This window comes from Pseudorasbora parva, chromosome 14 (assembly GCF_024679245.1).
Source record: "Pseudorasbora parva isolate DD20220531a chromosome 14, ASM2467924v1, whole genome shotgun sequence".
Taxonomy (NCBI): domain Eukaryota; kingdom Metazoa; phylum Chordata; class Actinopteri; order Cypriniformes; family Gobionidae; genus Pseudorasbora; species Pseudorasbora parva.
The window spans coordinates 9,930,322-9,955,139 of record NC_090185.1 but is presented as its reverse complement, the minus strand read 5'-3'; the positions used below and the strand labels follow the sequence as shown (position 1 = coordinate 9,955,139).

The 24,818-nt window shown below is 39.0% G+C and overlaps 1 protein-coding gene across 1 annotated transcript in view; it reads left to right on the top strand.

Moving 5' to 3' along the window:
• The window catches only part of LOC137040038 (uncharacterized), a 146,809-nt gene that overhangs the window by 114,497 nt on the left and 7,494 nt on the right, over positions 1-24,818 (top strand). The gene's annotated exons all lie outside the window — the stretch shown is intronic.

Genomic DNA, 24,818 nt, shown 5'->3' with positions numbered 1-24,818 from the left:
GATTAGCTATTAATTGGTAGCAAGCCTTGCATGCATGCAAAATACATCTATTTGTGTTAAAAAATCAATTTATTTACAAACTCATTTGATGTTACTCCATGTTTGGAAATGACATACAATACAAATATTTTCATTTCAAGCAATATTTACCTTGAGTTTTCTTGTCCTAGTTGCTGAAGAAATTTTAAATCTCCTCCATGTCATACATGTGCTGTGATGTCATTGTTCATCTCCATAGAAACTACCCAAACAATCTTTCAAAAAAACTTTTTAAAGGCATATTACAGCGTTGTGGTGGAAATGACGGCAATACTGTGGGAAAACTACATTTTATATATAAAATCACATTAATAGTTGTCTGACCTTAAAAACCTCAATTATGTTTTGATTCTTTAACTGATACTTTATTCAGTCATATATATAAAAAAAAGATAAATCCTTTTTTTACACTTCTTTTTTATTATTGAAGATCAGAAGTCTGGGTGTGGGACAAGCACAAAACAGCAATGTTTGCATATATAATGATGTGTAAAAAGGTGAAAAAATCATTATAGACTACCGGTAAAAAGTTCCTAAAGTACTTTCATTGTAAATTTAACTATGAAAGTGAGAATTTTTAAAAATGTAATGTTTTTAATAAGGACATGAAAGTGCCCGTAGTCTAAGAATTGCCCTTATATTACATTGTGGGGACCAAATATTCCCATAAGGATAGTAAAACCTGAGATCACCTACATTGTGGGGACCAGCCAGCGGTCCCCACTTTTCAAAATGCTTATAAATCATACAGGATGAGAAAAGTAAAAATGCAGAATGTTTCCTGTGATGGGTAGGTTTGGGGCAGTGTGTGTGTGTGTGTGTGTGTGTGTGTGATGGGTAGGTTTAGGGGCAGTGTGTGTGTGATGGGTAGGTTTTGGGGAAGTGGCAGTGTGTGTGTGTGTGTGATGGGTAGTTTTAGGGGCAGTGTGTGTGTGTGATGGGTAGGTTTAGGGGCAGGGGCAGTGTGTGTGATGGGTAGGTTTAGGGGCAGTGTGTGTGTGTGTGATGGGTAGGTTTAGGGGCAGGGGCAGTGTGTGTGTGTGATGGGTAGGTTTAGGGGCAGGGGCAGTGTGTGCGATGGGTAGGTTTAGGGGCAGAGGCAGTGTGTGTGATGGGTAGGTTTAGGGGCAGGGGCAGTGTAGGGGATAGAATGTACAGTTGTAATACAGAATGTATGATCCATTACGCCAATGGAGAGTCCCTACAAAGATAGTGAACCAGACACGTGTGCAGGGGCGTAGCCATCTTTTTAGAAGTGAGGGGGACAGAAATATCGTAATACTATATTTTTTGACCGATATAATTTATCGCATCTCTTGCTTTTAATTCGGTAAGATATCAAATGCACTGCTGATCAATAACCACTAATATCCCGTGACCTCAAGAAGCGTGCTATCAACCGAGTTTCGAGAAAACAGGGACGGGCAAAAACAGCTAAGTATACTGCGAGTCGACTAGGATCGGTAAGACCCAGTAAAAGTGCGGGGGGTCTTACCAATCCTAGTCGACTTGACTTCAGGGCTGTGTTCTGTGTCTTTGTACCTGAGAAATACAATTATGTTTTTTTTGTTGATAAATGACAAAGGGCAGCGTTGTTTGTTTACTGCAGCTCGGAAATGATCCGTGTCACGTCATGCGTTAATATGCGCGTAAATGAAATGAAACGTTCATTTTCCAGCAGAAATATCTGTGTGGATACCAGACCGACAGAACAATATAGCATGATGGTCCTCCTCCTCATCATAAGTGCACAAAAGGCAGTGAAAGGCTATCTAGTCTTAGTCAATGTTTAGTTCCAACTCTAAACTACTGCACAAATTATGCAAGATGGAAAGCAATGTATTGACAATTTGACATTGATTGACTATTGATTTATGGGCTATATTAAATTTAAAATGTTGATATTAATTAGCTGGACATACTGGTCAATATGGATGCCCATCCCTCAGTAAATAATAACAATAAATCAAATATTGCTTTAACATGCATAATATAAAAACACAGTAGCATGGTATGGCAAGCCATTTTAGCTTTTATTCATTCACAATTTATGCATTTTTTATATCAATAATTTAATGTTCACTATTTACAAAATAAATTCTTGATATTAGGTATGGAATTTTTACCAGTAACAATGGCCCTCGTTTATCAATTTTGCGTAGAAACTAGGGATGACGAAAACTAAAAACTTTCTTGACCGCTGTGACCTCGCGCCTAATGTTTTTATTAGTTTATTAAGTACAAACAGGCGAGTTATGAAAAATTGAGTGTGAGAGATTTGTTAACTTCACACAAAAAGATTTTGGAATGAGACGGCTAACTGTAGTAGCGTTTAGCCCACTGTCTATAATAGCCTAATTTAGAGATCACTCTCTAAATTTTTTAACCGACAACTTTGATCGGTTAACCTTGATACGGTCAACCATCGGTCAAACGGTCATCGGTTAACATCCCTAGTAGAAACGGGCATATATGTTGGCGTAAGATTATGCTTACACTCCTCTCACCGCCTGATTTATGAAACTGTGCGCACCTCTGCAATCCAGGTGTACACAATACCTGCCCTTGATAAATGCCGCGAATGAAAACGATCGTCATTAGAATAACACGCCCCTTCATGTCTCCGCCTCCCCCACGCCCTCATTTTACGCCATGGACACACGGAAGACGGCAAAGAAGCGAAACTTCTCCGACGTGGAGATCGGGCGCGCCTCAATCATCTCACTAGTCCACTAGTCAGGGCACTGATTAGGACAGAAGTCAATGGGCTGACTCCCTGATCAGTGTCCTGACTACTGAAGTGAGATGATTGAGACGCGCCCATCGAGATGATCACCAGGGAAGTGGAAAAAATGAAATTGTTTTATTTGGGAGTTTAAAGAGTGGGATTAAAGGCGCCCACAAATACAAAATGTGGACCTAAATTACGAGTAGGCCTACTGTTAATAGTGTGGGGGTTGAGAAGCGCACTCCAGCAGTTTAAATAGCTGTCTGGATGATAAATCATCACAATGCATTATTTTACAGCGCATGTTTTGAAACAATTAGCATTTAATTTCGTATCACGGCACATGTGGTGTACAATAGTGATGGTGATGTGATGTGGAGTAGCCTACCATTCATTCACATTAATAATTGCATGACAATTTGTAAGATTCTTCTTCTTATTATTATTATTATGATTATTATTATGATTTGTATTATTAATGACGCATATTGTTATTTAAAAGAATAATGTCGTTATTATTTATTTTATTATTATTATTTAAAAGAAGAAGAATGTAATTTTTATTATTTTGTCAGTCTAAATTATTTTAGTCCCAGTCCGTGTGCAGCTGTCGGGCCTAACCCTGAACCGTCAGGTAAAGCGCACAGGCTCAACTGGAGGAATACATGCCTACAAATCAAATGCTTTGGTATAGTCACACAAATTAAACATTGAAGTCCATGTTGCATAAAAATAAACACTGAAATTTATAACTACGTTGTTGTTGTTTTTACAGTGGGTCATAATATAGCATATCTTTGTCAGCGTGTTTTGTGGTGTTAGGAATTGTTTTTCTGCGTATTTTCGCACTAACTCAAACGTGCGTACACCACCTCCTGAGCTGGCGTAGGATTTGAACGTGTGTGTGTGCGTACACCACCTCCTGAGCTGGCGTAGGATTTGAACGTGTGTGTGTGTGTGCGTACACCACCTCCTGAGCTGGCGTAGGATTTGAACGTGTGTGTGTGCGTACACCACCTCCTGAGCTGGCGTAGGATTTGAACGTGTGTGTGTGTGTGCGTACACCACCTCCTGAGCTGGCGGAGGATTTGAGCGTGCTGTATGACAACGTCCATATTGATAAATCTCAAAGTCACCGTGGGTTTAGGTTTACACTGGAAATTTGGTGTACGCACTTTGGATAAATGAGGGCCAATGTCTTTTTGATATGGGATTACATGTTCACTTGTACAAAAGTGAATTGATATCAACAATGATGCCATTACTCACAGAGATTCTTGATATCTGAATCACTAGTTCACTAGGTAAACATTACAAGAGCCAAGCCATAGTGTAAATAGCGTTTTATATTTGAAAATGTATAAAAGGAAATCTGAGGGAGGCAGTTTGATTGGGTCTGATGCAGCTTATAAAATGTGTCTATAATTTGCAGGTGCTATGCTTAAGTTTGTAAGTAGAGGAGATGCTGGATCATCACCCAGGACTAGCACAGACCCAGATGATCCACAATCAGCCTCAGCCAGTACTAGCACAGACCCAGATGATCCACAATCAGCCTCAGCCAGTACTAGCACAGACCCAGATGATCCACATCCAGCCTCAGCCAGTACTAGCACAGACCCAGATGATCCACATCCAGCCTCAGCCAGTACTAGCACAGACCCAGATGATCCACATCCAGCCTCAGACAGTACTAGCACAGACCCAGATGATCCACATCCAGCCTCAGCCAGTACTAGCACAGACCTAGATGATCCACATCCAGCCTCAGCCAGTACTAGCACAGACCCAGATGATCCACATCCAGCCTCAGCCAGTAGTAGCACAGACCCAGATGATCCACATCCAGCCTCAGCCAGTACTAGCACAGACCCAGATGATCCACATCCAGCCTCAGCCAGTACTAGCACAGACCTAGATGATCCACATCCAGCCTCAGCCAGTACTAGCACAGACCCAGATAATCCACATCCAGCCTCAGCCAGTACTAGCACAGACCCAGATGATCCACATCCAGCCTCGGCCAGTACTAGCGCAGACCCAGATGATCCACATCCAGCCTCAGCCAGTACTAGCACAGACCCAGATGATCCACATCCAGCCTCGGCCAGCACTAGCACAGACCCAGATGATGCACATCCAGCCTCAGACAGCACTAGCACAAACCCAGATGATCCACATCCAGCCTCGGCCAGTACTAGCACAGACCCAGATGATGCACATCCAGCCTCAGACAGCACTAGCACAGACCCAGATGATCCACATCCAGCCTCAGCCAGTAGTAGCACAGACCCAGATGATGCACATCCAGCCTCAGACAGCACTAGCACAAACCCAGATGATCCACATCCAGCCTCGGCCAGTACTAGCACAGACCCAGATGATGCACATCCAGCCTCAGACAGCACTAGCACAAACCCAGTACAGCCAGATTCACCAACAGTAAAGCCGCCTTCAGCAAGTACTATCTTAAGATTCTATAGCAAAATACTCTTCAATGAATATTGTTTTTTTGAACCTCATTCTTTGACTGTTTAGTTCAAAGGAGGGATGATTGTATTGGGAGCACTAAGGTGTCAGGTGCAAATGGATTACATAGCTAACGGGTCAGGTAGGAGGGCCCATTAGCAGAATTTTGCTTAGGGCCCCAGGGAGGTCAGGATCGGTTCTGACTGTAATACTCTGAAATGGAAAAATATTAAAACATAAAAAGTTTTTTCATAACTTACCAATCAGACGGCTCCAGCACCTACCGAATAAAACGCATGTGAACAACATGAGACATTTTCTTCAGCTGTTGAGTGTCTGATGGAACTATCTGATAAAAACACTGACGCTGGTGTGAATCCTCCCATCACCTCCTAGAGTTTCATTGGCTGCATGTGCATATGATATAATGTAGTTCACCTGGCCCTTATTAAAGACCTTAGCTGTTCTTAATGTGTGAAATATTCTTTTTGAAAAGTAGTTGAAACTAAAAAAAAGTACAAAGTTAAAAGCGTGTCTGATCTCACAGTCCCAGACATTCACTTTCTGAGTCAAACTGAAAAATGCTGCGGTTGATTTTTTTTCTACAGAGATGTGGTTTGATCTGTTGGGGAGACAAACATCTAGCAGGTGAGAGAACGGGTATTCAGAGCGTGTGTGTTTTAGTTTGTAGGTGAACTCTTCAATGAACTTTGTCAAACTTTAATCTACAGAAACGGTCACATTCGCAAGTTTAGCTGGTGCGAATGATTTATTCTCTCATTTTAAAAATAAATATTTTCATATCAACTCAGTAAAACAAACATCCACGCTCTAGAGATTGTGAATGCTTATTGCAGATGAAATCAAGATGTGACTATATGATGTTCATTCATTTGTTTAAGATCATCTATGAGCGTCGTGTGTGTTTGTCTGATGTGTGAATCAATGATGATCTTCTGCTGTTCCTGTGACGTGTGTTACATTTACAGACTGAAGCTAGATCATCAGACTGAATCTCTGACCATCACACACACAGACTCTGGACTCTACCTACAGATCAACAAAATCAGAAAGAGCTTCAGTGTTACTGTCGATAGTAAGTGTCATTTAGTCATTCACTGCATTATCCTTCAACGAACGTTAAAATACAGCATAAGACTTGCATACTATATTACTATTATCCATTGTGTACATCTCAGATCCACCATTTTGGACGATAAACAGGTGAAAAATCCCACGGACTGTCAAGGAGGAACCCGAGCCATATCTAGAGAGCCCTGCTGTTAGATTTAACTACACCATTATGTGGACGAAAATTACTATTTCTACATTCATAACATTCAGATATTATCATATTATAGTGGATGTCATAGTATTATAGCAGTTAAAGCATTACCTGCAATTAAAAAAAACAGGATTTATTAACACATATTTTCAAGCAGACACATTTAACAAACCCAAAAGCATATAGCCGGCTGTAAGTAAAATACATCAGTTCACTCAACATTAACACTAACCCACACATCAGCCACTACAACACACAACAATAGGGGAAAAAACTCTAAATGACCAATTTATTTAAATTTATGCTCTTTACGTGGCAGTCAAAAAAAAAAAAAACTTTATTTTAGTTCAATAATATTTAGTTTTTATATTTAGTGGGTTTTATGGTACTGAATTATATCCCTTTATTCACTTATTGTAGCCTAGAAATCTAGACGCACCCTAGCGGCAGCAAATTTAATCTGCCCGCGAGTGTCAAACATCTTGATGTGGGTCTGGCTTGTCAGGCTACACTTATTGGGCATAGAAGTGAAAATGAAATTTGAAACAAGCAACATTACAACTCAAAACTAAATCAAATATTAAATAAAATACCTTTGGCTTTGTTTTACTTAAGTCAAGATAAAATTAGTGACATGAAATCATTTTTTGCTGATCATTTTCCATCATTTAAGGGTTAAAACTGGAAAACATTCTTAATGTTGTCATTTAACACTCACCGTTTTTCAAATGTAGTTTCCTTACTGTGTTAAATACGCAAAATCTGAGTGGAATATTATATGATCTTCATAAATGTCATGCTTAGAGCCTATTATAAAGCTGATTTTAAAATGTATTTTTAATTCACTTCAATAATGAAATGATAAATTATCGTATGGGAAAAAAGATAAACAGTGTCAGTCTTATCACTGTGAGACACCAGCAGCTCAGCTCAGTCAAACTGAAACCTGCTGCGATCTGATAAATGTGGTTTGATCTTTTAAATAGATAAATATCTTGACTATACCCACTGCATGTGTGTTTAGTTTGCAGGCTGAGGGCTTCTTCCTGTTCTGCTGTTTATTAATCTCACAGCTGATTCCCTCAAAGAGCAGCTTTACAGTAAAATACTGTTTCAGAAACAGTCAAATCAAAGTTACAGGTCAAACTGCACTCTTACCCATCATGAAAAATGTTTTACTCAGAACATTCAGTCTTCTTGTTGATTTCCGTTTATAAACACAACTATTCCCTGCGAGTGAGGGTAGACCACCTCAAACGGCCCTAGCTGAACATTAGGGGATTATTTTGCCCTGAAGAAATAAGGTAGCTCCTAACTAAGTATAATCCAAGAAACGCTGAGGTGGGTGTCGTATCTTAACTGGGTATCGGCGGCCTACTTGGTTTCCATTTTCTGTCAACCCACAGGTGATGCCTGTTCCTTGACAATTTGAGGTCTTGTTGGGCTCCGTGGTGGATACTTCAGGAGCTGGTGTACTGTCACTCATTTGGTCAGTCATCCGTGACTTTGGGTAGATCCAAAAAGGCTTTGGCTCCATTAATCAAGTGATCCGTGTGTCTCCTCCAAAAAAGATTCCCGGCAGTTTTGACTTTATATGAGACTGGACCCATCTGGGCCTCCACAGTACTGCACTGGTGAGGCTGTTGAAAAGAATATATATATATTTATATACCTTTATTTGTATTCTTAAAATGAGAGAAATCCCTGCTTATTCTGAATTTTTAAGCTAGGCTTAAGAGAACAAGTTCTTTGATAAACATCTATGACTTTTGATAGGCTACATATCTAGTGTTCATTCTGTTTTATTGATTATTATTGAATAAGTAATATGGTTTTACTTATAATAAATGTACATTTGCATAAAGCATGCATATTTGTCCATATACCCATGTTGATTAGAGTATTAAAAACTTAATTCAAACTTAATTTAAGATACATTTACAACAAATAAAAATCTATTAAATTGCGATTAATCGCGAGTTAACTCATGACGATCATGCGATTAATCACGTTTGACAGCCCTAATATATATATAGATCGAAAGCACTAAAATAAATATATATATATATATATATATATATATATATATATATATATATATATATATATATATATATATTGTTTTTGGTAAAAAATAACACATTCAAATTATTAATGCATTTAACGCACTTGCCCTGCATCAGACTTACTTGGGCCATCTTACATTTCATACAGGTGATTGTAAAAATGTTTTAGTCTCATCATGGCATTTGCTGCTGCTGATTGGGCTGACATATTTGACACACCCAACAAACGAGAGAAAACGCATATCAAACCCGTTGCACACCGTTTCCAGGAAAAATGACATTCAACTGAAAACTGCAGCAAAATGTTGCGCACCGGTTTGAGCGCGCCCCTGGATAACTGAAAATGGGCAAAGAGGCGGGACGTGGGTGGAGCTGAGGTGCCTGTTTGCTGAAACCACACCACCTAGCGGCAATCCACCGGTCACTCAAATGGCCATGCCCTTAATTATGCCGAACTTTAAAGTCATGAAAACAAACGAACATGAAATCAAAATCCATCTTATTTACTTAGCTATCCTAATCTTAGTACATATTACAGGTCTTATCTTAGAGTGAACAATTAATCTGTGCAAGTTAATACACAGAAAAAAATAGTTTAAATCAATAGTTACTTCCGCTTCACTGGGACTTTAAAGTACCGGAAGTAGCGAGTGAGTTTTCTTCAGTGCTGTGACATATTTCCAAGTGAAATGGAATATTGAATAGAGGGCAAGGTTTTACTTCAGCGCTTATGGAAGTAAAACTGTGCCACTGGATTTTGAATTCTAATTTTAGCACTGAATTTTGTTACATCGAATTTTTAACACTGAATTTTATTTTGCGTCTAAATCAGACTTTGAATTTTAAAAGCCATCGAATTTCTAGCTCTGTTTTTTTTTGCCTATGACATTTTTTCAATGTTTTAAAAAAATTCAGTGTAAAAAGAAATTCAACGTCTCAAAAAATTCAGTGTAAAAAAAATTCAACGTCTCAAAAGATTCAGTGTAAAAAAAATTCAACGTCTCAAAAGATTCAGTGTAAAATAATTCAACGTCTCAAAAAATTCAGTGTAAAAATATTCAGAGTCAACATCCGGGTAACCAAGGAGAAGCAATCGATCCCTGTATCAAATCATCCAACATCCAGCCAATCATTTACGCTCCATTGGTCATGAGTAAACTCACTGAAGCGCCATCGTGTGTGTTCTGAGCCATGCTGCTGAGCTCTGGAGCTCACCTGAAGTGAACTTCCCCGCCAGTGCCGTTTCTAGGCATAGGCAAACTAGGCAGTCGCCTAGGGCGCCAACAGCTGGGGGGCGTCAATGAGCCCCCGCCCCAACAAGATTTTTTAGTTATTTCATATATATTTTATTATTAATATTTCGTACTTTTTCTATTTCAAGGCATTATGATTAGTTGCGATTATTGGAGTGAAGTCGCCATGGTGATAGTGGCGCTGCTGTAATGAAATGAGATCATGTAGAGGGCGGCAGGGAACGTTGTCATCCGTGGCGTTGTAACGCTTGTGTCCGAGTGAAAAATGCGGATAGCTCACTTAATGTAACTGGAGTGGATGCAAACACGGAGGCGATTAACATCAAACAGATCGCACTTTATTCCCCGCTGAACTCTCATCACAAACTCCCTTTCCGTCCACAGCATTACTTAATAAAACAAAATAACTGTTAGCAACAGAAAACAGAAAATAATCCCCACATATGGGAGCTCAAGACTCAGTGCGCACACACACAAAATGCAGACTTCGTTTGCAGGGAGCGCGCGCAACTCTTAAAGGGGCCACACTATATTTCTACACGTTACAGCGTGCTTTAGTTTCATCATCATGAAAAGGTCAAAGCCATCAGGGGCTCAGTATCGTAAAAAGAAAGCGAAATATACAGGCTACTTAATAGCCTACTTATTGGTTACTTGTTCTCTACTAAGCTGGTCCCTCTATCATAACGTTGAGCAAAACATTACACTGAATATTAGTACTGGACGGACCACACGCCATGCTCATTTCAGGTGCAGAACATTATAGCAGTTAATTTGAATATTTTTTTTTTTTACATCAGAGATAGCTGTTTAGTGTAAATTGATCAAGTAGGCTAATACTGTCATAACCATGGGCGTCACTAGGCCCTTTTTTATGAACTTATGCATCAGCCCCCCTTAAAAAAATATGTGATTAACCTTTAAAACATGAAACTGGCGCAAGGCTTCGGCTACTGCTTCGTCCCGTCTTTTAGTCTTTGTGTCACTGTGTTCTTCAATCCGCAGCGGCGCCGAGTGACATGTTTTTCAAGCTATTGTTATCTAATTTTTTGGCCTTCAGAACATCTTAAAATACACAGATGTAGATCATAGAAATCAAATTTTCAACATATGAATCTCGTCTAGGGTGCCAGAAAGGCTAGAAACGGCCCTGTTCCCTGCCTTCCTGTTTCAGCGTCACATGACCAATGGAACGTAAATGATTGGCTGGATGTTGGATGATTTGATACAGGGATCGATTGCTTCTCCTTGGTTACCCGGATGTTGACTCTGAATATTTTTACACTGAATTTTTTGAGACGTTGAATTATTTTACACTGAATCTTTTGAGACATTATTTTTTTTTTACACTGAATATTTTGAGACGTTGAATTTTTTTACACTGAATCTTTTGAGACGTTGAATTTCTTTTTACACTGAATTTTTTTAAAACATTGAAAAAATGTCATAGGCAAAAAAAACTGTGCTAGAAATTTGATGGCTTTTAAAATTCAAAGTCTGATTTAGATGCAAAATAAAATTCAGTGTTAAAAATTCGATGTAAAAAATTTCAGTGCTAAAAATTAGAATTCAAAATCCAGTGGCACAGTTTTACTTCCATAAGCGCTCCTCTTCTCCATCTCGCGCTCATAGCAGACTAACGGTTGCAGGGGAGGGGTTAAGGATATTCAAACCCAAGCCATCAAACTGACATTATCTGAGAAGGAACGCCATTTTCAGACCGGAAGTAACTTTTCAGATTTTGATTAAAGAGGCAAACTATTCTCTGTGTACTAAACTATTTTCTGTGTACTAGAGACAGTTAGTCCACGGTTCAATACACACCTCGGTTTTTAACCACGGTTTTTCGGTTTGGTTCGTTTTTTTGCTATTCTATTCTTAGGCGACAGGAACAGAAAAAGGTTAAGGAGAAAATGTTTTTATTTCAATACCCTTTCTTTATTTTACTTTAAAGACTTGAAACCCCTTACTTAAACTTAAAACTTTACTTAAAAAAAAAAAAACCTTGTACACATTCCCAGTATTGTATTGTATATTATAAAATAAATGTGGCAGCTCAGAGATGTACAGTAGCATTTAAGGAGGAATTTGAATGAATTAAGGTAGGCTAAAATTAAAACTACAGTATACAACCTTGATTAAAAGCTACTGTATTAAATGTCTTTTTATTAAAATCATTTTAGAGGTGAACGGTCCCTTTAAGGACAGCGTGTTCTGTCGGCTGCTGCTGTCAGTTGAAGACCTGCTCACATTTCGTATCTCTAGACTCACGCGATTTTACTTTCACTTTAGACATATCCGACTGTGTTTATATGTTAACCTTGTGTGTATTTGACCGTATTAGCGCAGTAAGACTGTCCAGTAATGTGTGTGTTTGACAGACGTTTAGTTCGCGCGCTCAATGCAAAACAGTCCGTGCCTTGCCGGTTAAACATAAGCACGCAAATGAAATGTTTAACCGGCAAGGCTTTAAAACGCGGGTAAACACCCCCTAACTTTAGTGCATATGATTGGATATTTGCTCATATCAGCGCGTAGACTCACAGGCACACTAAAACAGAGCCGAAATAAGCTGAGAGAAATATTTCAAATGGAGAGAAATTGAAATAATTAATTAAATGAAAAACCGAAAGAAAAAAACGCAATTCACCAGCGTGTATTTAACCGTGAATTCCGTACCGAACGGTTAATATTATATTGAGTATTGTGGCATCCCTACTGTGTATTAACTTGCACAAATTAATTATTCACTCTAAGACCTGTACTATGAGCTAAAGTAAATAAGATCGATTTTGATTTCATGATGACTTTAAGGCTTAATATAATTTAAACTGACGAGTTATACAAAAATGAACCCCCTACAGGTTTTTTTTTTTTTTTTTTGCTGTAAATTTGGGCATTAACATGGGGGAGATACTGATTTGACTCCCTTCTGGAGCCGGTCTCTAGCGGCCAGTCGATGAATTACAGTTTAAGTCTCTTCAGGAGGTTGCCGCTCGTGAGAAGCCTGTGCACGTTACACACCCCTTTCTCTGTCATCTGCCAAGTTCGAAGATTTTGCTTTCACTTGAATCAACTCCGTCGGAATTAAAGCAGAAGAACGGAACTTTTTTATGGATCAGATTTTTCGGTCATTTTTCTTAGTGGAAAGTGATGAAAATGAAGCTTTTTATTCATTTGTTCTCAGTGATGTTGTTTTTTCTCGACCACGGTAAGACATTTAACCTGTTAGTTATCATCTCTCTTCTGAATCAATGATTAAAAAAGCGATTTATGGTCAATATTTGTCCATGAAAATACTTGGATTTTATAAGTGAACAAATGTAGCGTTGTATAGAGAAAAGGGACAAAGTTTGAAAAACACTTTTGTATATTTTTATGTTGCTTAGGTCTATATCATTTTTTTTTTCTTCAGGTGTTCTCGGTGTTGGTTTAGATGAAGTGTCAGTGATGGAGGGAGATTCAGTCACTTTATACACTGGTGTTGAAACAAGCCAACATGAAGATATTAAATGGTATTTTGATAACATTCGCATCGCTCAAATCAGTGGAGACTTCAGTTATATCTGCACAGATGTTCAGTGTAATGAAGGTACTGAGAGATTCAGAGACAGACTGAAGCTGGATCATCAGAGTGGATCTCTGACCATCATGAACACCAGAACTGAAGACTCTGGACTTTATAGACTAGAGATCATCAGCAGCGACAGTAACAGTGAAAAGATCTTCAATACCGTCTGTGGTAAGTCATTAATATTTATTATTTTAGTTTACATTACAATGTGTTGTATGTAGCTTATGTATTTTTATAATGATATTTAGAGTATTGTTTTTACCTGTATATTATTTCACATACATTACACAGATAATTACTTTACAAATTTGCTAGAACTATCTCAGTTTACATAATTAAACAGTTTGTTTTGATTTAAAACTAAATCATTTGCAAGATACTATTTTAAGAGTGTTTTTTTTATCTTTTTAAAGAGAAATCTGTAAAATATGTCCATAAGTACAGACCATGCATACATGGTTATTTTCAGATCAGAAGTTAAGAAGTGCTTGTGCAATCACATTCATGTGCTGTTCATTTGTAGTTTATTTATTTCCCCCCAAAAGATCCTCCACATCTGTTGGTTTGTGTTTCAGGTGTTTCTGCTTCTGGACGAGATGAAGTGAATAAACTGGAGGGAGAATCTGTTACTTTAGAGTCTGCTGTATTAAGAACACTGGATGATTCAATGACGTGGTATTTTAATGAAGTTCTCATCGCTGAAATCACTGGAGATCAGAGTCAGATCTGTGCAGATGATCAGTGTAAAGAGAGATTCAGAGACAGACTGAAGCTGGATCCTCAGACTGGATCTCTGACCATCATGAACACCACAACTGAAGACTCTGGAGAATATAAACTACAGATCATCAGCAGCAGCTTCAGCATCATTAAGCGCTTCAGCGTTTCTTTATCTGGTGAGTATATCATCATTATTTTTAAATCAACCCAATAAATGCTGGCTTATGGACTGTTAAAAAAATGAAGACTTGACCTAATAACACGTTGACTAATGTTAACATAATAAATGCATAATATCCTGTTAGTTTTCCTTTGAACAGTTCAAATAATTTTACATCATACTAAGTATACTTCAAATCCTTAATCATATTTATTGACATGTCAGTTAAGACTTACAGATATAAAACTATAATTAAACTTTATTTGGAGTAGGGCTGCACGTTTTCAAGTTTTTCATTAACCGTTAACCGAGGCCCTTAGCGGTTAATACTCGGTTAACCATAGTGTGCGTCAGGGTTATTTTTTTTAGTTTATTAATGTGACGACCGCCATCTCCGTAGTGAACGCGCCTATAGAGAGAAATGCACATCATGGATTACATAATCAGAGAGTAGCCTATTTCTTTTCGTTTTAAATTGTTAAAAGACATTTCAAGCTTTCTTAAGATATATTTCATGTCTGTGAGGCGTACACTGAGTTTCGTTAAATTAGGATGAGATGCGCTCCAGTTCACGAGCAATGCAAGTGGCCGCGAGGGCGCCTGCAGGATTAGGGCATGCAGTAAAATATGCAGCCGAGAATGATTCACATTTCACACAGCGTTTGACTCGCACGGCTGAGCCTCTCCCGGCAGAGAGTTCAAGCATCTGTGGACTCGTTCCTTCAGCTCTGGCCATCTTGCTTTCAGTCCGCGATTAGCTTTTTTTGTTTTCTTCATTACAGTTAAAGTAACGTCTGCTTTTCTCTAGTCCCTCACTTCAAACTTTCTTTCTTCTGATCCGTTACGCACAGCGTGCGCGGCTCCCGCTCTGCTTCTGCCCTAATGCGACTTATAGTCCAAAATAACTTATGTTATTCTCCTCTTCATGATGCATTTTTTGACTGATGCGACTTATTCTCCGGAGCGACTAATAGCCTGAAAAATGCGGTAAGCACTGCATTGCAATACTTACATTTTGCCCCGTCACTCTCATTTTTAAAGTTGTTAAAGTCATTGTTAAAGTCTCTATTGGTGCAAAAATATATTACAACTAAATTCAAAGCACGTCATTGACGCCACTTAACCGAGCAAAATGTTTCGCTCGGTTACGCAATTTTTAACGGTTAATCGGTTAACCATGGACACCCCTAATTTGGAGTATTTCTATATTGCACAATCCACATGTCCTAATATTATGCCTAAAATGTGTTTTAATATTACTGTTAGTAAGAATGGTGTGATCAGTCTTTGAATGCAAGATATTTAAAGTGAACCTAAAGTATTCTTGCAATAGTTCCTCTTTACCACAATTAAATCTACTTAAAGGGTTAGTTCACCCAAAAATTAAAATACTGTCATTAATTACTCGTTCGACACACGCCTCAGAGCTTTATGAATCATTGTATTGAATCAGCGGTTCGGATCGCCAACGTCACGTGATTTCAGCAGTGTGGCGGTTTGTCACGCGATCCGAATCATGAATCGATACACTGATTTATTAAACTCAGAGGCGTTACGAAGCAGTGTTTTGAAATTGTCCCATCACTATATAAGTCGTTGTTTAGTTTTTTTTGCACACACAAACTATTCTCGTGTCTTCATAAAATGATTGTAGAGCTGCTGTAGTGAGATGGGCTTTGTGACGACGTCTTTAGGGCCTTTATGGGTCTTGAGAGAGGAAATGACATTGGTGTCAGTGAAGACCTTTCTGAGCCATCGGATTTCAACACTAATATCTTCATCTGTGTCTGAAGATGAACGGAGGTCTTACGGGTGTCGAACGACATTAGGGTGAGGAATTAATGACAGAATTTAAATTTTGGGTGAACTAACCCTTTAAGTATATCTTTATTTGCACCTCAGCACTTCCGCACAATTAAGTGCATTAAGTACAACATTTGTGATAGACTTCACGTAATATCAGTTTTGTATACCAAAAATACAACTGCAAGGTATTTATATTAACCCTTTAATGCATGAATGTTTCGCCAATCTTTATTACATATTCGGGTCTTTAGCGACCCGGATCTATATCTAACACGGATGGATCTTTGTCTCGATAATATAAAACTTTACATTCAGCATTTGCCTCATATTTGTGATCTCAAACATATTCTCAAAACTATAATTTTCAACATCTTCAAAATCAATATTTGAATTGTTGATTCCTCACCAGATCCTCCATCAAGTGACAGTGATATTAATATTTGGTTGCATTCAGTACTGGCTCTTGCCATTTCAAGTGTTGCTGATGATTCTTCTTATTCTTTTGTTTTCTGCCTTCGGTAACTATGGGTGAAACGTCACTTCATCATTGTCAGACACAAAAGGGATTAAAGGTAAATATATATATATATGTGCATGTGCTTTTAGGGAAGTTCGAGCTTTTAATCTATTTAATCTTTTACTTTCACTTGAATCAACCCCGTCTGCATTAACTCAGAAGAACAACATTTTTACGGATCAGAATTTTTGGTCATTTATCTTAGTGTAAAGTGGTAAAAATGAAGCTTTTTATTCATTTGTTGTCAGTGATGTTGTTTTTTCTCGACCACGGTAAGACATTTAACCTGTTAGTTATCGTCTCCCTTCTGGATCAACGATAAAAACTTTATTATTTGTCTATGAAAATACTTTTTTTTTTTAAATGAGTAAACAAATACATAGGGAAAGGGGACTGATTTCACTTTTGTATATTTTTGTGTTGCTTATGTCATTTTTTTCTTCAGGTGTTTTCGGTGTTGGTTCAGATGATGTGTCAGTGATGGAGGGAGATTCAGTCACTTTATACACTGGTGTTGAAACAAGACAACATGAAGATATTAAATGGTATTTTGATAACATTCGCATCGCTCAAATCAGTGGAGACTTCAGTTATATCTGCACAGATGTTCAGTGTAATAATGGCACTGAGAGATTCAGAGACAGACTGAAGCTGGATCATCAGAGTGGATCTCTGACCATCACACACACCACAACTGAAGACTCTGGACTTTATAGACTAGAGATCATCAGCAGCGACAGTAACAGTGAAAAGATCTTCAATACCGTCTGTGGTAAGTCAATAATGTTTTTTATTTTAGTTTACATTACAATGTGTTGTATGTAGCTTATGTGTTTTTATAATGATATTTAGAGTATTGTTTTTACCTGTATATTATTTCACATACATTACACAGATAATCACTTTACAAATTTGTTAGAACTATCTCAGTTTACATAATTAAACAGTTTGTTTTGATTTAAAACTAAATCATTTGCAAGATACTATTTTAAGAGTGTTTCTTTTATATTTTTAAATAGAAATATGTAAAATATGTCCATAAGTACAGACCATGCATACATGGTTATTTTCAGATCAGAAGTTAAGAAGTGCTTGTGCAATCACATTCATGTGCTGTTCATTTGTAGTTTATTTATTTCCCCCCAAAAGATCCTCCACATCTGTTGGTTTGTGTTTCAGGTGTTTCTGCTTCTGGACGAGATGAAGTGAATAAACTGGAGGGAGAATCTGTTACTTTAGAGTCTGCTGTATTAAGAACACTGGATGATTCAATGACGTGGTATTTTAATGAAGTTCTCATCGCTGAAATCACTGGAGATCAGAGTCAGATCTGTGCAGATGATCAGTGTAAAGAGAGATTCAGAGACAGACTGAAGCTGGATCCTCAGACTGGATCTCTGACCATCATGAACACCACAACTGAAGACTCTGGAGAATATAAACTACAGATCATCAGCAGCAGCTTCAGCATCATTAAGCGCTTCAGCGTTTCTTTATTTGGTGAGTATATCATCATTATTTTTAAATCAACCCAATAAATGCTGGCTTATGGACTGTTAAAAAAATGAAGACTTGACCTAATAACACGTTGACTAATGTTAACATAATAAATGCATAATATCCTGTTAGTTTTCCTTTGAACAGTTCAAATAATTTTACATCATACTAAGTATACTTCAAATCCTTAATCATATTTATTGACATGTCAGTTAAGACTTACAGATATAAAACTATAATTAAACTTTATTTGGAGTAGGGCTGCACGTTTTCAAGTTTTTCATTAACCGTTAAGCGAGGCCCTTAGCGGTTAATACTCGGTTAACCATAGTGTGCGTCAGGGTTATTTTTAGTTTATTAATGTGACGACCGCCATCTCCGTAGTGAACGCGCCTATAGAGAGAAATGCACATCATGGATTACATAATCAGAGAGTAGCCTATTTCTTTTCGTTTTAAATTGTTAAAAGACATTTCAAGCTTTAAGATATATTTCATGTCTGTGAGGCGTACGCTGAGTTTCGTTAAATTAGGATGAGATGCGCTCCAGTTCACGAGCAATGCAAGTGGCCGCGAGGGCGCCTGCAGGATTAGGGCATGCAGTAAAATATGCAGCCGAGAATGATTCACATTTCACACAGCGTTTGACTCGCGCGGCTGAGCCTCTCCCGGCAGAGAGTTCAAGCATCTGTGGACTCGTTCCTTCAGCTCTGGCCATCTTGCTTTCAGTCCGCGATTAGCTTTTTTTGTTTTCTTCATTACAGTTAAAGTAACGTCTGCTTTTCTCTAGTCCCTCACTTCAAACTTTCTTTCTTCTGATCCGTTACGCACAGCGTGCGCGGCTCCCGCTCTGCTTCTGCCCTAATGCGACTTATAGTCCAAAATAACTTATGTTATTCTCCTCTTCATGACGCATTTTTTGACTGATGCGACTTATTCTCCGGAGCGACTTATAGCCTGAAAAATGCGGTAAGCACTGCATTGCAATACTTACATTTTGCCCCGTCACTCTCATTTTTAAAGTTCTCCCACGCTGTACTTCTCAAGGGGGTAATCTAGTGCTCGGAAAGCGTTCCACCCCTAGGGGCTGCCATTGCTAACCAAGCCATCACCTGCTGTTAGCATCCCATTGACTCCCATTCATTTTTGAGTCACTTTGACAGTGAATAACTTTACATCTGAGGCGTTTAAAGACTACATTTGTCCATTGTTTATTTCTAAAGAAACACGACAATGCATAAAAGGCTCCATTACCTTGTATCTTACACTATCGCCCCTGCAGAAGCTGTTTTTGTAAAATTAGGCTAACGATTGCGTCATAACCAACGCGACCCTGTCGCACAGTTGAGAAATTACCGTATAGACCTGAGGAGACGCTCGCAGGCAATCTTTTACTGTCTATGAGACAGTCGGGGGGACGTGGAGACATGTCCTGGAGACTAGTCTGATAAAGTCAAGGGGGAAGAATGGGGAGAAGCCCATAGTGAGCCAAAAGCAACGGGAGAAAATATTTAAACAACGTGATTCAGCTTTCGCTCTCCACATCTACTAGAAGACCTACAGCTGTCAGACAGGAGGCTCACGTCACATCTACTTCGTCAAGCTCAGTCTGAGCCTGCGCAGTTCGCTCAGCCATCAGGAAGTGAGCGCCCCTAGGTTGACTTCATTATTTAGCCGTTGACATCAATGGGGTCGCTGTGTCCATTTCTTTTACTGTCTATGGTACTTCTCTTTGCCCGCTTCATGTTAGAAACTAAGCTGGTCATGACTTCTTCTTGTGGATATTACAAATGTCTGGGAGCGCTCTGGCGGTCTCTATTGGTGCAAAAATATATTACAACTAAATTCAAAGCACGTCATTGACGCCACTTAACAGAGCAAAATGTTTCGCTCGGTTACGCAATTTTTAACGGTTAATCGGTTAACCATGGACACCCCTAATTTGGAGTATTTCTATATTGCACAATCCACATGTCCTAATATTATGCCTAAAATGTGTTTTAATATCACTGTTAGTAAGAATGGTGTGATCAGTTTTTGAATGCAAGATATTTAAAGTGCACCTAAAGTATTCTTGCAATAGTTCCTCTTTACCACAATTAAATCTACTTAAAGGGTTAGTTCACCCAAAAATTAAAATACTGTCATTAATTACTCGTTTGACACACGCCTCAGAGCTTTATGAATCATTGTATCGAATCAGCGGTTCGGATCGCCAACGTCACGTGATTTCAGCAGTTTGTCTTCATAAAATGATTGTAGAGCTGCTGTAGTGAGATGGGCTTTGTGACGACGTCTTTAGGGCCTTTATGGGTCTTGAGAGAGGAAATGACATTGGTGTCAGTGAAGACCTTTCTGAGCCATCGGATTTCAACACTAATATCTTCATCTGTGTCTGAAGATGAACGGAGGTCTTACGGGTGTCGAACGACATGAGGGTGAGGAATTAATGACAGAATTTAAATTTTGGGTGAACTAACCCTTTAAGTATATCTTTATTTGCACCTCAGCACTTCCGCACAATTAAGTGCATTAAGTACAACATTTGTGATAGACTTCACGTAATATCAGTTTTGTATACCAAAAATACAACTGCAAGGTATTTATATTAACCCTTTAATGCATGAATGTTTCGCCAATCTTTATTACATATTCGGGTCCTTAGCAACCCGGATCTATATCTAACACGGATGGATCTCTGTCTCGATAATATAAAACTTTACATTCAGCATTTGCCGCATATTTGTGATCTCAAACATATTCTCAAAACTATAATTTTCAACATCTTCAAAATCAATATTTGAATTGTTGATTCCTCACCAGATCCTCCATCAAGTGACAGTGATATTAATATTTGGTTGCATTCAGTACTGGCTCTTGCCATTTCAAGTGTTGCTGATGATTCTTCTTATTCTTTTGTTTTCTGCCTTCGGTAACTATGGGTGAAACATCACTTCATCATTGTCAGACACTGCCATCTTCGGCATTAAAGGTGAATATATATATATGTGCATGTGCTTTTAGGGAAGTTCGAGCTTTTAATCTTTTTAATCTTTTACTTTCACTTGAATAAACTCCGTCGGCATTAACTCAGAAGAACAACATTTTTACGGATCAGAATTTTTGGTCATTTATCTTAGTGTAAAGTGGTAAAAATGAAGCTTTTTATTCATTTGTTGTCAGTGATGTTGTTTTTTCTCGACCACAGTAAGACATTTAACCTGTTAGTTATCATCTCCCTTCTGGATCAACGATAAAAACGATTTATTATTTGTCTATGAAAATACTTTTTTTTTAAATGAGTAAAGAAATACATAGGGAAAGGGGAAAACCTTTTAATGTAAAAATAAACAAAACGAAAGTAAAACCGCGGGCAGCCCCTCACGTACGACTTCCCACAAACACATAATAATACATGGGCAGCCCCTCACGGACGACTGCCCACAAGCACATAATAAAACGCAAAGCAAAACTCAACATAAAATCCAGGCCTGGTCCTCTCTCATCTTCCGCTGCTTTGGCTCCTCCTTTTATGCTCCAGTCACTTGGCCGCGAGATGAGACCGGTGCGTCACGCAGCTGGTACTCATTGCCACTCGTCACCGGCCCGCTCTCACGGTCCCTCGCCCCGCTGCCTGTCACACCACACATACTATTGCCTGGTCAGAGGGAACTGCACGAACCATTGGCAGAGTGGTGTAACTGCGCAAACAAATCGGTGCGGAGCCCGCCGAATTGAGCCAGAGCCTGCCAGAATGGACAGGACATCTGCCTATAAAAGACACTCAGATTGCCATGTATTCAGATTTATTCTCCTTGAGCAACGATCTACAGAATTTCGCTGGCTTTCCTACTCAAAGACATCACCTTCTCGCTAACGAGATAGAAGATGGGCCAGCAACTGGCCTAATCCAGCATTCGAGACAGGCCTGTCTAATCAGGGCGCTCAATCACGCTGTTTCCCTGCACAACACCTGTGTATCCTTTCTTTGCTATATTATTCACAAAAGAGCAAGCGACGTTGTTAAAAATGTCACACAACACCTGTGGTACATGTGCTGCCCCTCGACGGGAGCTTAATGTGTTAGTTCACCCAAAAATGAAAATTATGTCATTAATGACTCACCCTCATGTTGTTCCACACCGGTAATACAATTATAAGTCCTCCGTTCATCTTTGGAACACAGTTTTAGAGATTTTACCATGGAGCAAAAAAGTATTTAGTCAGCCACCCATTGCGCAAGTTCTCCCTCTTAAAAATATGACAGAGGCCTGTAATTTTCATCATAGGTACACTTCAACTATGAGAGACAGAATGAGAAAAAAACCCATAAAATCACATTGTCTGATTTTTAAATAATTTATTTGCAAATTATGGTGGAAAATAAGTATTTGGTCAATAACAAAAGTTAATCTCAGTACTTTATTAAATGCCCTTTGTTGGCAATGACAGAGGTCAAACGTTTCTGTAAGTCGCCACAAGGTTTTTTACACAGGGTAGTTTGGCCCATTCCTCCTTGCAGATCTCCTCTATAGCAGTGATGTTTTGGGGCTGTCGCTGGGCAACACGGATTTTCAGCTCCCTCCAAAGATTTTTATATGGGGTTAAATCTGGAGACTGGCTAGGCCACTGAAATGGTTCTTACGAAGCCACTTCTTTGTTGCCCGGGCAGTGTGTTTGGGATAATTGTCATGCTGAAAGACCCAGCCATGTTTCATCTTCCATGCCCTCGCTGATGGAAAGAGGTTTTTTACTCAAAATCTCATGGTGCATGGCCCCATTCATTCTTTGCTTTACACGGATAAGTCGTCCTGGGCCCTTTGCAGAAAAACACCCCCAAAGCATGATGTTTCCACCCCCATATGCTTCACAGTAGTTATGGTGCAACGCTGCATTCTTTCTTTTCAGAACACGACAATTTGAGTTTTTATCAAAAAGTTCTATTTTGGTTTCATCTGACCATATGACAATCTCCCAATCCTCTTCTGGATCACCCAAATGCTCTCTAGCAAACTTCAGACGAGCCTGGACATGTTCGGTCTTAAGCAGAGGGACACATCTGGCACTGCAGGATTTGAGTCCCTGGCAGCGTAGTGCGTTACTGATGGTTGCCTTTGTTACTTTTGTCCCAGCTCTCTGCCGGTCATTCACTAGGTCCCCTGTGTGGCTCTGGGATTTTTGCTCACTGTTCTGTGATAATTTTGACCCCACGGTGTGAGATCTTGCGTGGAGCTCCAGATCGAGAAAGATTATCAGTGGTCTTGTATGTCTTCCATTTTCTAATAATTGCTCCCACAGTTGATTTCTTCACACCAAGCTGCTTACCTATTGCAGAATCAGTCTTCCCAGCCTGGTGCAGGTCTACAATTTTGTTTCTGGTGTCCTTTGACAGCTCTTTGGTCTTGGCCATAGTGGAGTTTGAATTCTGACTGTTTGAGGTTGTGGACAGGTGTCTTTTATACTGATGATAAATTCAAACTGGTGCAATTAATACATATAAAGAGTGGAGGACAGAGGATCATCTTAACGAAGAAGGTACAGGTCTGTGAGAGCCAGGAATCTTGCTTTTTTTGAAAGTGACCAAATACTTATTTCCCACTATAATATGCAAATATATTCTTTACTTTAAACTATGACTTTATTCAGTATTGTCTTATCTTCCAGGTCTGTTTGTCAATCCGCGACTCCGCAGGGACGCTGCTGACATAAGACGCTGCTGACGTGTTATCTTGTGTTATCCTACGCTTCTATAGGCCTGCAGTGCCCCGTAGGTGTCAAGGCTCACTCCACAAGAGGCATGGTCTCTTCCTGGGCGTGGTCAAGCGGCGTAATTAATTATTGGTGATATCTATAGAACGGCTGGCTGATAGTCACCGTGTAACTTTGACAGATTTTCCCGGTCCTTCACAGTTAACGCTTAGGGGTCTATAACGGATATGTCCCTGCGCTGCAAGTACATAGGCCCCTTAATTATGATGATATCCGGCCTCGGTGAGCCCAGCCTTTTTCATATTTGGGTATTTGCCCCTTACACGATATGCCAAAAACTCTGGCTTGGGACACTTATACTAGCTTCTCAGCTTGAGTAGAGGTACATGTTGTTGCACTTATAGCACGGTGTGAGTGAATAGGTTCCCACTGACTCTAGCGACACAATACGACTGACTGACCACTGACCAGCCAATAGCGTGTGAGTAAGCTTCAGTACTGTTTTGGCAGTGCAGTAGCACTGCATAATTTTATATACTGCCTTATTTTTATACTCATTCTCAATACTTATCTTAGTAAACCGAGGTTACGTCAATAACAAAGTACGTTATTCAAAGCATTTCCTTCGAGGAATTGAAAGAACAGATCAGTATTTTTAAATTAACCAAATAAATGCTGGCTTACGGACTGTTAAAAAAGGACGTTTTGACCTAATAACACGATGACTAATGTTAACATGAAAAATGCATACTAGCCTATTGATTTTCCCTTGAAGTGTTTCCTTGGTGGTAAAAAATATATACCAAAATATATATGTGTTTTTGAACGTCTTCAATGGTGTAGTCAGTAGAGCGTAAGGCTTGTGATCAGCCCCGGTTCTAATCCGCCTTTTGCAGAGCTTGCTCTTCTCTCTCTTCCCATCACGTCACACCGGAAAGGCATTTACTTTCAATAAAAATTAAACAATGTTGTAAAAGTGAAAATTAAGTGCCTAAC